General features: G+C 38.2%; 1 long non-coding RNA gene across 1 annotated transcript in view; it reads left to right on the top strand.

Annotated features, from left to right (window-relative positions):
• Nucleotides 1-7,513: 7,513 nt before the first annotated feature.
• Nucleotides 7,514-15,073, top strand: part of LOC124162009 — an 84,601-nt gene continuing 77,041 nt past the window's right edge. The window contains exon 1 of the long non-coding RNA XR_006865462.1: nt 7,514-7,726. This is a non-coding gene — a long non-coding RNA (uncharacterized LOC124162009). The remainder of the gene's footprint in view (nt 7,727-15,073) is intronic.

Genomic DNA, 15,073 nt, shown 5'->3' with positions numbered 1-15,073 from the left:
AGGTGAAAAAAATTCATCCGAATGTACAGTGGCGGAAAAAATAGCACAAAGCTCATTGTCATCTGAATGCGTCCAGTTAAATAACTATTTGAAGACTTCCGTCCTCCAACATTTTGCACTCGTACTGTTCTCATGTAACCGGGAAACTGTACTCAAACTGCATATCTGTTGTCAGGTGCGCAGCTAGGAATTAAAGCTGGGGGGAGGGGGGGGGGGGGGTTAGGAGTAACTAATACTGGAGGGAAGGGACGATGGAATATGGGATGTGTGGGTGCCCTCCCCCAGAAAATAAAATATATCAAAGTATCATAGTTTTATTTAAAAGCCTCTAAAGCTGAAGTTGAAACTTGTAATATAAATGCTATGCTCTCAATGTGCCACGTGTTGTATTGAATAACTGGAACCTTCTGACAAGCCATATGGCTTAGAAGAATGGTTTTTACATGCAAATAAAGGCAATTATATATTTATTTATATCTTATTAATCCTTTCACTATTCTATAAGTAATATTTATCCAATTAAGTAAAATGGATTAAATTTTTAAATTTCTCTGAGTTCATCCCCCAAAACCTCCCCCTCGCTGCGCCACTGGCCCTTGTAGAGGGGAAATCCAATCACATACAGCAAGGCAAAGAGTAAAAGATCCAAATAAAATTGCACCCCATTTTATCCGAAGTATGCTTCACCCTCATCTCAGCTAGAATGGAGTTTACTCTAGTTGGAACTTCTGTGAACACTGCCGAAATTTTGGACATAAGAGCTGCTGGAGAGCCCAATGGTTCCGGATTAAGTATAATCATAGAGTAAGTGTATTCTTACTGTATGGTACGATGCTATGGACTACGGGTTAAATCTTGGTGACGCATGATACGATGTGGCACTGGATTCTGTCATTAGATTGGATAACAGCGTTGAGGATGTCGCATGACTATTGAATTCTTAATCGCTTAATTATTTTTTTAAATTAAACTCCTGCCTTGCATAATCATTGGAGCAGCTTGCTGATGAATGAATGAATTTTGAATACTTTTCCGCGTCGTACAGCCCCCCTAACCATTGTCCAGAATGTCCAGAACGTTAAAATACAAAGGTCGTTCAATAAGTCCTTAGAATTTTCAAGAGATTGTACTCTTAATATCAAAAATTTATTTTTCCTAGTAAGAAACACTCTTTACTCGTCGGCTGTTTGAGTTTTACCTGTATCCATTCCCAGTGGCGCTGCGAGGGGGGGTTTTCGAGGATAAAACCCCCCCAGAGCTCACAGAAATTTTTAAGTTAAATCTATTTTAATTAATTGGATTAATATTGCTTAAAAAGTAGTGTGAGGATTAATAAAAATATCCCTCAGAAGACTGTAAAAATCACCATTTTGAACCATTTATCTTAATTTTTTTCCGGCGGAAGGCCTCCGCACCTCCCGCGTACCCTGGCGGGTATGCAATACCCCCAAGCCCACCAGTATTCGTTGCGCCTGAAACCCCCCTAGCCTTAATTCCTAGCTGCGCCCCTGTCCATGCCATAGTTTCATTGTTGTTGCCGATTGTAAAGAACAACTTTCATTTGTTTTTACAAAATGGTAGAAATCAGTTTCGTGCGGTGATCAAATATTTCTTTTCAAAAAGGTTAACGCCGAAAGAAATCGAAGCTGAGCTGCATGAAGTTCATGTCACATATGCTTTTGTGTTTGCAACTATTTACAAAATTAATTAATTTGAATTAAAACGAGGCCGTACATCCAAAAAAATTAACATCGTTCCGGGTGCCTTGTGGAAGTGTCTACGTCCGAAAGGATTGACATAATCCACGATATAGTTTTGAATGACAGACAATTCAAAGTGCGCGATATAGTTGAGGACACAGGCATATCGAAATGAACAATCGCCTTCGTTAGATAAAAGAAATCGTGCGGTCAACTCCGAGGCTGTTTTGGCGCTTCCGCCACAATCCTGAGGATTTTCCGCGTCAATACATAACTTTTGATTAAATATAGATTCATTACTACACTACGGAGGCAGAAAAAGCCGTATTATTGGAATTCTGAAGGTGAACAGGCTCCTAGGCATGCGAAGATGGTTAAATGGGCCCGTCAGGTCATGACAACGATATTTTGGGATGCATGCGAAATAATCTACAACGATTTCTCAGAGAAGAGAAAAAGCTATAACAAAAGAGTATTATGCATCGTTGTTGGACTGGTTTTTGGTAGAAATCAAGAAAAGCGCCTTCATTTGAAAGAGAAAAAGTTCTTCATTCAACTAAACGATGCACGGTTGCACACCTATGCAGTTGTATTGGGCAAAATTACGAAATTAATGAAATTCACCTTATTCACACGATTTTGGGCAAATTTTGGCTAGCGAATTTTACTCGTTTCCCAACTCAAATAAATAGCTTTGCAAACAAAGTTTTAAGTCTAAGGAGTCGGTGATTGCCACAAAAAGTGCTTATTTTGAGGAGATCCCGAAATTCTACTATTTGGACGGATTAAAATTCTTAGAAAAATACTATTAAAATTTACAGAGCTGAAAGGAGACAGAGTTGAAAAGTATAAAAAAAATAAACCAAAACATTTTTTTTCCTTCATTTTTCTAAAGACTTATTGAACGACCCTCTTAAGCTTTCGGGAAACGAATTCAGACAGCAGCACGCCTTGAGTATGGAAGAAAAGTCGTTTTCAAAAACGTCGCCAATGAGACTGCATTAATCTGGTGTAAAGACCGTGTAACATAATGTAAAAAGGCCACCATTTTGTTTATAAATAATTTAAAACTAACAATGATAGTGAGGGACGGGGAGATTGTTGTGAATGGAAAATGGGGAGTCGTGTATGGAGAGAAGGAAGAGATAGACGTGATAGAAAGGATCGGGAGAAAAATTAAAGAGTGGTGTATTGTGCGACCGGATGAAGAAATACGGCAGAACCCAGGCTCGGCAGGAGGAATTAAAATACGCGGAGAAGAAGGAGGCGTCTACGAGAGAGAGAGAGAGAGAGGAGGAAAGGGATACGAAGAGCTCAAGACCCCCACACTGGTGCAGTTCATGGCGGTGGTTCAGTGAGTGGTAGTACTGATAATATAAATGGGATTGCGATAGTCATGGTGGCTTTTTGATGTTTTTTTTTGCTCCCAAGTTTCAAAATATAGAGCTTGTTTTTGAATTGTACTGAAATTATTTGTTAAGTTAGTAGTGGATATTTAAAAACGTTACAACCGAGAAGAACTCCTGAAAAATTATGCTAGATTGCATATCCTTTTATCACAATTTTTTATCTCATTTAGCGTTTTGTGGTTTTAAGTTCAAAATACATAGCAGCGGATCAAAATCTTGCAAATAAAAAATTAGCATTGCAGGACTTTTGCCTATTCGTGGAGAGAAATATATTCTGACACCGTGAAGAGATGGCCTATCTTGGCCAGCCTTTTCGACTGCTTAGCGCACAGTGTGCTCTTCAGTCGCTCCAATAGGGTAGTTACCTTCATCAAAGAAAACGAAAGGCATTGATTGCGATTCCTTAACCACCATTAGTGTGTTCATAATATACATATTATTTGGTTTTATAAATCCCAGTTTAGACTAATGGCAACGGCCAATTTTAACCTCATTTGAAAAAGGCCAGATTGGCGCCCATGCGATGCCACTCCACGTGACGTCACAGAGACCTAGTTTCTATACGAGTAGATAGGAGTTTTACATTGTCTGAGATTACCAATGCATACATGAGGCACAGAGCTAAGGGAAGGCGATTATTCTCTGTTTTTTACTGACTTTCCAGTATTCTCTATCCGATGAAGTGGCGCAATGGAGTTTCTTTACCATCCCATGGGTAGAGTTTGGTCGGATTTTATTATCATCTTTTCAAAAAATCTATTCAGCAAGCCGCCGAATGTTTAATATAATATTAGCGTTATGTAGAGCAGAATACTTATTCTCACCCTCTTTTCAGGGATTTACTTACGTGATTGGTGCTTAACTGAAATGTGCATTGAAGATGAACTGGTGGAGCAGAATACGTGCACCCCGCCCGCACCAAAATATACTTCAAATATATTTCTTTTCATCCAGCTGCGTCTAGATTCTGGAACTCTCTTCCACCGAATATAAAGACATCACAATCACTTTAGTCGTTTAAAAGAAGGCTGTACTCCTATTTGAACTCTGGGGCTTAATTCAGTCTCCTCAACTCATTAGAGTTATCATCTTAAAGTTGTGATGTTATCAAAACTCTCTACATAAATGTGTATATGTATGTGCGTGTTCATTACTGTCTAAGTTAAAACTTATATTTTTGTGTTATTAGTTTGGAATAGTTTACATTTTTTGTATAAACATCCACTACTTGTTAGCCTAGCAATAATCTCCATAATGCCTTATTTTTGTAAAATGCCTTTTATTAAGAGTAGAACATTTCCTGTATTTTCTATTTTTTTCTCTCATAGGTTTTACCTAGAGCATAATAAAAATATTCTATTCTATTCTACGTGCGAAGGCATTAGAGTATATGAATGGAATTGTTGATATTAAATGTTTTACGGAAAACGATTCAGGTACAAAAGGTGAGGAAATAGGTATTTGAGAGTATGGCAAACAATATGTGGCTAATATGTTGCGATTTCAGGAGTGGGGACCGTCCGTAGGCGGAGGAACCATCCGCGTGGCCCCTCCGCCCCGCGGGTATTCCGCGCGCGTACGGGCCACAGAGACAGGTTTGTCCTTACACGTGAACGCGGACGACTGGTGCGGACCAAGCAGATTCGGCAGTAGAATTAGAGCGAGCTTGGAGATAACAGTGCGAGCGCGTCATTTCGCTATGCATAGTGAAATTGACACTGAAAAAATTATATTCATTAGCGCGAAGTTCAGTAAATATGGTCACTAAAGCAGCTTTTAATTTTCTTCGTGCCGAAATAGGGTGCACCATAAACCTCCTTTGACGGGCAATTTTCTTCCGTTTTTTCTAACCTTGTATACAGCAATAGGGTAGTTTCCTTCATCAAAGAAAACGAAAGGCATCGATTGCGATTCGTTACCCACCATCAGTGTATTCATAATATACAAAGTATTTGGTTTTAGAAATCCCAGTTTAGACGAATTGCAATGGTCAATTTTAACCTCATTTGAAAAAGGCCAGATTGGCGCCCATGCGATTCCACTCCTTGTGCCGTCACAAGGACCTAGTATCTATACGAGTAGATAGGAGTTTTACATCGCCTGAGATTGCCAATGCATGCATGAGGCACAGAGCTCAGGGGAATATGTCTTAAATAATCACCTATTAAAACTGCCAAAGGTCGGAAAGTTTCCTTCGTTTGATAAGGTATTAATAATCCTTATTTAAGCCAAGCACTACCAGCTAGCAGGGTACTCTGCCACCTGCTAGCATTCTGCATTGTATCAGCGCTCAAAGCCTCGCCCCAAGGTCACCTCACAGGGCGGCTGCGGGAACCAGAAAGACGTCACACGGACTTTTCCCATCATTCATACTTAGCCGTCGCGTTTTCGCGCGCTTGAAAATTTTCACTTTTCATTCAATCGCGAAAAATAGATATCGTAATTTAAAAATCTAATAGCGTGAAATATGTACTCCAGGAGTAATAATCTTTCGATTTTGGAAATAAAAAAATAATAGGAAACCACCCTATTGCTTGAATTGCACTTGGCAGCATGACGTTCTTCTACCTTGGCAAGCTACGCACAGCTGACATTGTGCCGGACGTGGACGGATTTCGTCCGCGCCGATGTGAGCCACGGTGACCGCTCTCTGCGCCCCGTGGAACTCGGACCGTCCGCGTCCATGGGAAACGGGCCCTTTACCTTAAAATCCTGCCATGTGATTATGAGGCTTCCCACTTCTCTGTGGACTATCTTTCTCAAGCAACGCAGACTAGCCTGCTAATTAACGATGAAATGAACTTTCGCAAGGTTGAGCCTGAGAATTATACTTGTTTGACTAAAAGATTTAATTAAAAAATAACAATAATAAACATCTCTTAGCTAATGCTATGTAGCAAAGATAAAAAATATATAAAACATAACAAATTCTTAAAAAAAAGACCAAAAAGCAGTGGCAAAAAAATAATAAAATATTTATGAAAAAATAATTAATATAAAAAATTAATAAAAATAAAACAACCAAAAAATAATAGAATAAATAGTTATAATTTAATAACATTGATTGATACCAATGTGATTGCTATCAAAAAGCCAATTCTACTGTTGTAAATATTAGTTATGAGTTTTTATTTCACACAAACAACACATTACACCCACAACAGAACACTTGCGCCATTTTCTAATTAACAAATTGTTAACTGGCTGGTTGGGGTGAGCCAAGGCTCACCGGTACAGCAGGTAATCGCGCCCTCGGCGCGATCAGGACGTGTACGTGTTGAGCCTGAGACTTTAGGATAGTTTTCCACGCTGATAACATTTATGAAAAGCGATTAACACTAAAATGCCCGGCTGGGTCAATTTGACCCAAAATAGAATATTTATGCTGATAGGAAGAAAATCTTAGACATATTTAATGACTTCTCATCATTTAGTTTGGTTTACCACTGCGTAAAAGTTAAGATTGATATTATTATTATTTTTTTTCTATTTTTTTTTCATCACCTATACTTGCCACGCCGGGATGGGTTATTTTGATCCAGACTATCACATTCAATTGAAGCCTTTCTACTGTTCCTTTGTATTCAATTTAACGTTGTGTTTTATACTGATTTTTTGTCAAATGTCACTATTTTTTTTTAACGTGATACCATTGAAATTCATTGTACCTCCCAAACCCATCAGACGAAAAGTGATATCTATTCACAAATTTTTGGAAGCTAGTTTCCCATAACACCATAGAAATTGTTGAACAACTACAAATGTATCAGTTTGTGCGCCGTTAACGTCAGGAATATTTACCGGTTTTTGATTTTATTTTGCTTTTTTTGTTTTTTTGTTTTTTTTTTTAAATTATTTAAAAACCAATTTTAGGAAACAATAGCAATATTTAGGTAGTAAGATATGCCGTCGCATGTTCTCTGATAAATTTTGTACATTTTGGTACTTCATTTGTAGAGTTTGGTAGCGTATAAGTTGAGAAAAAGGTATCTATACAGTAAAAATAATATAGAAGATGGTCATATTGGGTCAAATTGACCCACTCGGGCATAATAGGGTTAAGGAATGAATGGGGCATGGAATCGGGGATGCTAGTATGAAATCGCTCTCAAAACGGAGACAAAAATCAAGCTTCCGCGGGACAGAATGGGGCCTCCTCAACGTAGTAGTAGATCCCTTGGTCGGGGGAGAGGTTATCGAATGGAGGGAGCAGGCAGCAAAAGGAATGGAGTGCGCAGTCTCCGACCAAAACACCCCCCTCATTCCCCACGAAGGGGGGAGGGGGAACCATCTACCCCTCTCTCCTCCATACCCCTTTCCCTCCCGGTTCTCATAATCCAGGCTCCCCCTCCCCTTTCTCTTCTTCATCCGTCCCTCCGAAGTCGGCCCAAGTTGTGCCTCGGACTCAGTCAGGGTCGAACGGAGGTCCCGAAGCGGGGATTACGACGCGGACGCGATCAGTTTAACGCGAGCCACAGCCGCAGTCGGGAGGTGTCAATTCTCTCTTGTGCGCGCGACTCTCTCTCACGTGTTTCGCGAACGACGAGGAGTTTTGTTGTGCCGGGCCGGGGCGATCGGCGGTCTGGGGCGGCGTCGGTGGGAGTCGCCGGTGTTGAGGTGAGGGTCGCTTCGGACTAACTTTTTAAAAATTTTGTTCCATCGCATAATTTAGTCGTGAATAGACAGTCGTATGTTAGACATATCCTGATAGATTGTGTTAAGTACCGCGACGCGCGAAGACGGAATAATCTAGGGGAGACCTAGAAGCCCTTTTAGGAGACCACCCTACCAACTTAAATTATACATTTCAGTTCCTCAAAGAAATAAATCTTTTAATAAAATCTAATTGTGCTCACTCTTTGTACGAAGACATACGCAGTGGCTCTCTTTCTACATAAGTTTTGGAATTAAATGACACAGTAGTGGTGCGAAATGACCTAGCCGTCGACGCACCCTAAATTTAAATACTACTACTACTACTTTAGTCGTGAATAAGAAGAGGGTTTTTGTTTTCGTGAAAGTTTATCCGTGCCTCAAGAAATTTCTACGTAATTTGAGCTCTTCCAACTTTTTCCCCCGTCATAAGTCGTTTTTAATTTTAGATATTTCGTAGGTCCGTTATGTTAAATATGGTTTTAAAAATAAAAATCAATATTTTCCTGGAAATTTAATTGCGTGAAGTCTTTTATGAACTTTCATGGGACTAATTCATTGTGTATCACCAACGTGTCAACGGACATCTCGTCCATTGTCATAAGGGTTGAATAAGCATGACAGAGCAAAAAAACTTTGAGATGTAACTATAAACAATCACAGCAACCAAGTTACTCCTCACCGGCCGGAAAGATCTAGGTAATTCGGTAAGAAAGGAGGAGTTCTATCGTTTTTATTTTCTTAAAAATGAGATTCCTCGCATCGCAATTTTATACCCCGTAAAGAAAATAAAATGTGATAGAAATCCTCCTTTTTATTCGAATTACCTTTACCTCTCCGGTTGATCAGGAGTAACCTGATTGTTGTAATTGTTAATAGTGGCATACCAATGTTTTAATTCATTTGAAATTACTATAGAATATTTATACAATTTTTACTACATATTATGCGAGAAAATCAGTACGTATCATACAACGAACGGGTGACAATCCTGAGAAGACTTGAGGAATGGTATTTCTTGTTCAAAGCCAAAACAACTACAGCAGTTAGACTTTTTTGATTAGCATTTTGTATTTTGATTTGAGCCAGTTTTTTAAACCACTTGTGACAGATAAAAGGAATTTTCGGGCTTGTCTTGTTTAGATGGTCTTACAATTTCGAGGAATGTGTTGGTTAATGTGAAAATTGAGCTGCAAAAAGTGCTTGAGAAATTTTGTCAATTGAAGACGATTTCAATGAGAATTCTTAGGCAAGTCCCGTCCTTTCAAATACAAGTTCCTGTAAAATTTTTCCAAGTTCCACAATGCCTGTAATATAGGGATTAATTGTTTTTTATTTCTTTAATAACTTCAATCTCAGTGCGCCCGACTTCTTATGTTCTGAAAAAAACTTTTTCGCGATTGCACTTCACCCAGAACGAAGCATTTGGAAAGAAAACGTGATGCTAAAGTTCGCCGTGGTGCCGGGTCGCGAAAAATGTTAAACGTTTTCATTGTTTTAGCCAAATATTTAAAAAATTTTAAGAAATAAATGTGATTATTTGTAAAAATCAATTTCTCCTGGTTGTTGCCCTTCTATTGTTGTCGCTTAAAATGACTAAAATAATTTCTATGCTTCGAAATTTTCGAAAAATTGACCAATTTACTCGTTTTTTTCCGATTCAGTTCAGTTTCTGCACAGTCGGAAGTAAGCAAATGAATTTTTAAGTCATTTGATATATTAAATCTCAGTGCTGCGCAATGGTCATCTTGAGTAAAATCTATTTCGCGGTGGCAATACAATCAGAGCGTGGTATGTGCAAAGAAAACATTGCTACTTCCGCTGATAAAGGCTATCTATGCAAGCCAGGTCGTGTTGTTTACATTGGGTTGCAATCAAAGTGTTTTATCGATGATCTTAGAAGGTATTTCTTTGAGTATCGTAAAGAACTTCATAGTTATATCTGAGAACACGTGATTGTGAAAAGTACCTACGATGTCCAAATTATCGCTTTTCGCAGTGGTTGAATTTTTGGCCAGAGAACTTGAAGATACACGCAATCGTTTTAACTGCTGGTTATCCGTGATTCAATGGGTGTTTTTGATTTTTATTTTGTTCACCTATTTAAGTAATGCCCTCCTACAGTGCCAGTGACAGTGGGTATATATCTGCGATATAAAATGAAATATTTGAAATGCAACGCAAAATCTTGTTCATCCTTGGATTTTGTAGACAGGTTGGTGACCTAGTTGGTTGAATAACAATATTCTTAGTACGGCAAAGCGACGGTTTTAATTTGTAGCAATCGAAGATACGTGAAGAAAAAAGAGCTTCTTTCAGGATGATGCAACCGGTTGGGTTACTCTAGGATTTGAGATACCTGTTATAGGATGATGCAACTATTTGAGTAACTCCAGAATTTGAGTTATCTGTTTCTCATATTCATTGTTAGTTGATAGAAATACGATGTAAGGTACTCATCCTGTTTAACAGTTCTCTTTCCGTTGATTAAAGCACTTGCAGACGCATGAGAGTATTACAGATATTACTTTGAAGAGCGAATGCATGTTAGATGTCAGAGTACCTACACATATTTGTCAAGCGAACTGATATTGTATTTCCTACCTTCAAGGGGCGATGAGAACTCCCGCTTAAGAAGTTCAATCAACAAAGAGTTATTATGAATGTGTTTCCGTCATTTACAGGAATTTGTAAGGTACAGTTTTAACGTGTAACGTTGTAAGACAGCGTTATTCAATACCTGCGGAAGCTGGGTGACGTAGTCAGTTCTGTGATTGTGAAAGTTTTTGATTTTAGCCGTTGCGGAAAGGGCATAGCCGGATAAGAAGTTGAAAAGTCCCCCCTCCGGGATTTTTCCCGAACTTGGAGTATGCGATTTGGGATCAAATAGGACGAACCTCCCTACATTTCCAGCCCGCTAGATGCGCACCAGGGCCGGCTAGATCGAAAATACGATTTTCACTCTTTTTTAAATATATCGGTTATTAATTCATATTTTTTAATGCGGTTTGCGGAATTTGAAACCTTATTTAATGGAGCAGATGTCCAATTGTTTTCAAGAACTTTGTGCGGGACAAAAAATTATGGCGTCGATTTGAAAATTTCTAATGCATGTTTTCGTAAAATATTCTTGAGAGGGCCAAAAAGGAAAAACGCTTTCCGGAGGTGCTTTTTAATACCTTTCGGCTGGCGTATTGAAAATAATACTTTTAGGTGGTGGAACATCGCGAAAAATGCGATTAAAAATATGCGATTTTGGCCATTTGGCTCCATGCTCTGGCCCTCCATAACACCCCTTTTTATTTATAGGTGATTAAGGTGCGCACCACAGGGAGAGAATTGTACCGATACTGGTGCCGAAAATGGCTTCAGGGCCTCCGAAAACTGCCGGAATGTAAGAATATAGATTAAGAAAATGAGCTCGATTTGAGTTTTCCCCGCGTTGTATTTACGCACAAGTGTTGTTTCATTTATGGATATACCGCTACAAATTATCTCCATCCTGTTCCCGTAGAAGCTAGATTGCAGGTGAGGGGAGGTTGATCATTCCTTTCGTAAATGTGATCTGTAAAGGTTATCTCCATGATAAGCGGTTTTTACCTATGAAATTCCCTCTTTCCGTATCTACTGCATAAGTATTTCCTTGCATGTTTCTAAAATTCGTCAATTTGTGGACAAAGTCGCATATTTATCTAACCGTAATTTGACGGCGAAACTTAGTGACTTCCATTTTCTAGAGAACTGATTGTACGCGAACTTATACTGGTTTGTCATTGGATTAAGTAACAGAGTTACGTAGTGTGTTAACGTCTACGAGAAATTCGGATATTAGGTCAGTTACTCAAATGCTGATAGTTTTTCTTTTCAAGTTCCAAACCGGAAAACATGGAAAGTACTAGTTCCCCTTTGTAAACCAATTCCTATTTTTACCCTTGATGGGTTGTGGTTGACATTCCCGGACCTTTTTTGGCCAATCAAAATGATACCGATTCTCTAAAATCAATCTTGCAATCGGCATATCCAATGAAAAATTTCATGAAAAAGGGTGACATTTTGATTCTGGATAGATGATTTCGGGATGTTTTGTCATATTCAGAAGATGATTTAGAGTTCAGCGTGCTGATGCCGACGTTGAAAGGCAAGCGAGCTCAATTAACGACTAAAGAATTGAATAAATTGTAATTCGTGGCTAAATTAAGACGGCTAGGTAATAGTAATATTAAGGAAAAATATCATTAAAATATATCGAACTATAATTTTTATTTAGAATATACTTAAAGCGAATGGCATCGTATGAGGCAGCATATTGAGATATTGATGTGACTGTGGTAATGGAAATAGAAGAATAGGGAGCTGAGCTCATATAGCAGCAACAATTTATTATTTATCCAATGGGTAGTACCAAGATAAAATCGCAAGACAAGCCGTAATTTTTAACTAGAATTGTTTTGACGGACAATATAATAACATGCATGATTCAATGAATATTCAGAGGATGATAAATAACCTTTCAAGACCGATTTTCATTGATATCCTGGGGTCAATATAAAGTTGTATGGTAAAAATTCACCGAAAATTCATCTGTTCAGCTAGTTACCGTTCACCAGATTTTTTTATTTGTATGCCAACTGGGAAAAAGTTGAAAACCATAATTTTTTTTCATTTCAGCAAACAGCTGTCATTAACTTATCATGAAATCCTAATGGTTTAGCGTAGGTGAGGTAATTTCAAAGAATTCATATCTGCTAAGGACATTGAGGAAGTTCAATAAATTCCCATGGTGCGTTTATTACGGTAAAATCAAACCTATTCAATCGTTTGAAAGGAATGACGGAGGGGGGTTGGAGGCCGGGAAATTCTTTTTAGCTCACTCGGGGGTTTTCAAGGGTCGAGAAGCCATTTTTGGCACCAGTATCCATACAATTCTCTCCCTGTGGTGCGCACCTTAATCGGTAGAATACTATAATAAATAAAAAGGGGTGTTATGGAGGGCCAGAGCATAGAGCCAAATGGCCAAAATCGCATATTTTTAATCTCATTTTTCGCGATGTTCCACCACCTAAAAGTATTATTTTCAATACGCCAGCCGAAAGGTATTAAAAGACAACTCCAGAAAAAGTTTTTTCTTTTTGGCCCTCTCAAGAATATTTTACGAAAACATGCATTAGAAATTTTCAAATCGACGCCATATCTTTTTGTCCCGCACAAAGTTCTTGAAAACAATTGGAAATCTGCTCCATTAAATAAGGTTTCAAATTCCGCAAACTGCATTAAAAAATATGAATTAATTACTGAGATATTTAAAAAAGAGTGAAAATCGTATTTTCGATCTAGTCGGCCCTGGTGGGCATCTAGTGGGCTGAAAATGTGGGGAGGTTTGTCCTATTTGATCCCAAATCGCATACCCCGAGAACGGGAAAAATCCCGGAGGGGGGACTTTTCAACTTCTTATCCGGCTATGCCCTTTCAAACAGAAATCTTGCTAAGCGTAGTGGAAGTAAATTTTGGCGTCGAAGATAAATATGGCTGAGTGATCGCCAATTTCTTTAACCTTTTCGGAACTTTTTCCTTTTAAACCTAACCTTTTAAAAGTGCGTGATGTAAGTTGTTCCAAAACCTGTGTATTACTTAAAATTTGAGAAGAAAGACAGGAGCTTGTTCTTACGCATGTACCTGAAACATTCCGCACAAGGCACCATTAAAGAATGAATGATTCAAGTGCTAGACTTCTACTACAATGTCTTGCGTTATAACTTATGATTTTTTGGAGATATTATTCACATAGGTACGTATCAATTGTACGACTGCAATGAACTCTTTCCTGAATCACGCTCAATTTCATTCTCTGCTAAGGGTTTTGGACCAAGAAAAATGAATAGCTGGGGAAGCCTAGAAATATACTCATGAGGTACCCAATTTTTGTGAAAAGAAGTCACGGAAAAAAAGCTTGGTTTTACCAAATGATTACAAAGAATGATACGTAATGATTCCGTGTGTAGATAAGGTATACACGATTCACTTTTGCAAAGAAAATATTAATTTTAGAAAATGTGAGGGGGTGAAGGAGATTTGTTTGGTTAGGTTAGGGTAGAATTCACCCCAGACTAAGCCACAGTCGTGTGAAATTTACATATTCAGGGTAGGATTAGTAGTTCCTTACCTTTCACCATCTCGATCTTGATCACGATATTTAATTTACCTTCAAAAACGACAATGGTCTAGCGAATGCCTTATATAATTAAAATGTGAAATGAATTCGTAACCAATGATAGTAACGAATCAGTAGATTGAGAATGAACGTGTTCTGTGTGATTTTTGTAAGCCTGTATGCATTATTTTTCTGCCATTTAAGTGGCTTGTTCTCTTTAAGTGGGGACGGTAGCAGGGTAACCTAATGGATCGAGCGTATGGTCATTAAACGAGGAGTACTGGGTTCAAAGGTAGGTCGAAGCCTTCGGACACCTCCGTACAAAATCCTCGAAATGCGAGGTGGCTCATGGAAAGGAATAGTGCCCACACTCCACCCTAAATGTACGACATTTACTCGCCTGTCATTTTGGGTTGAGTTCTACCATTACATATCCTTCCCAATCGGGTTATATCTATGATTGAGTGTGTTCTCATCAAAATAATTTTTGCACGTATGAAATACACAATTCCTAATTAATGTCTTGCATTATAACTGTCATTTATAGTAGCAAACAGACCTAAGTTATCATTATATAAACGCTGTTTTCTTTTCATGGGGCCAAAGTTATTTCATTTACTGCCCGCTAGAATAAAAAAAAAACAAATCCTCAAATGTAATGTTAAGACTTGCTGAAGACTGGCTTTTCTCGCAAGAAATTATTGAAGATTTATTTTGATGTTATTTATTTAAAACACTCATGTATCGTTTACTGCATTGTTATGTTTTTATTGGCATACATTTTGTTATTTGATGGTGGCTTAATTCTGGTCCTATGACCTTGGAGACCACCTAAAGCTCCTTCTATTGTTTTTTTTTGTGTTTAGATGTAAAAACAAAATGTAGGAGTAAATCAATTAAATTATGATTATTATATTTATAATTCTATTTTTGTTGGAGATATAATTCACGCACGTATCAATTGTACTACTGGAATGAACTCTTTCCCGTATCAAGCTCAATTTCATTCGCTGCTAAGGGTTTTTAAAATAGTGTGTGCAAGTAGCCAGTTGCTTAACTCGAAGGACAGAGAAAAGCTACCAAAATATAAAAATCGAACAGCAAAAATTCTCAGTATGTACACACATTTTTACAGTCTTTATATCAACTCACCAACCTGTCTG

Source organism: Ischnura elegans, chromosome 7 (assembly GCF_921293095.1).
Source record: "Ischnura elegans chromosome 7, ioIscEleg1.1, whole genome shotgun sequence".
In the NCBI taxonomy this organism is placed as follows: domain Eukaryota; kingdom Metazoa; phylum Arthropoda; class Insecta; order Odonata; family Coenagrionidae; genus Ischnura; species Ischnura elegans.
The sequence above is the reverse complement of the archived record's forward strand: the minus strand, read 5'-3'. Positions and strand labels throughout refer to the sequence as shown.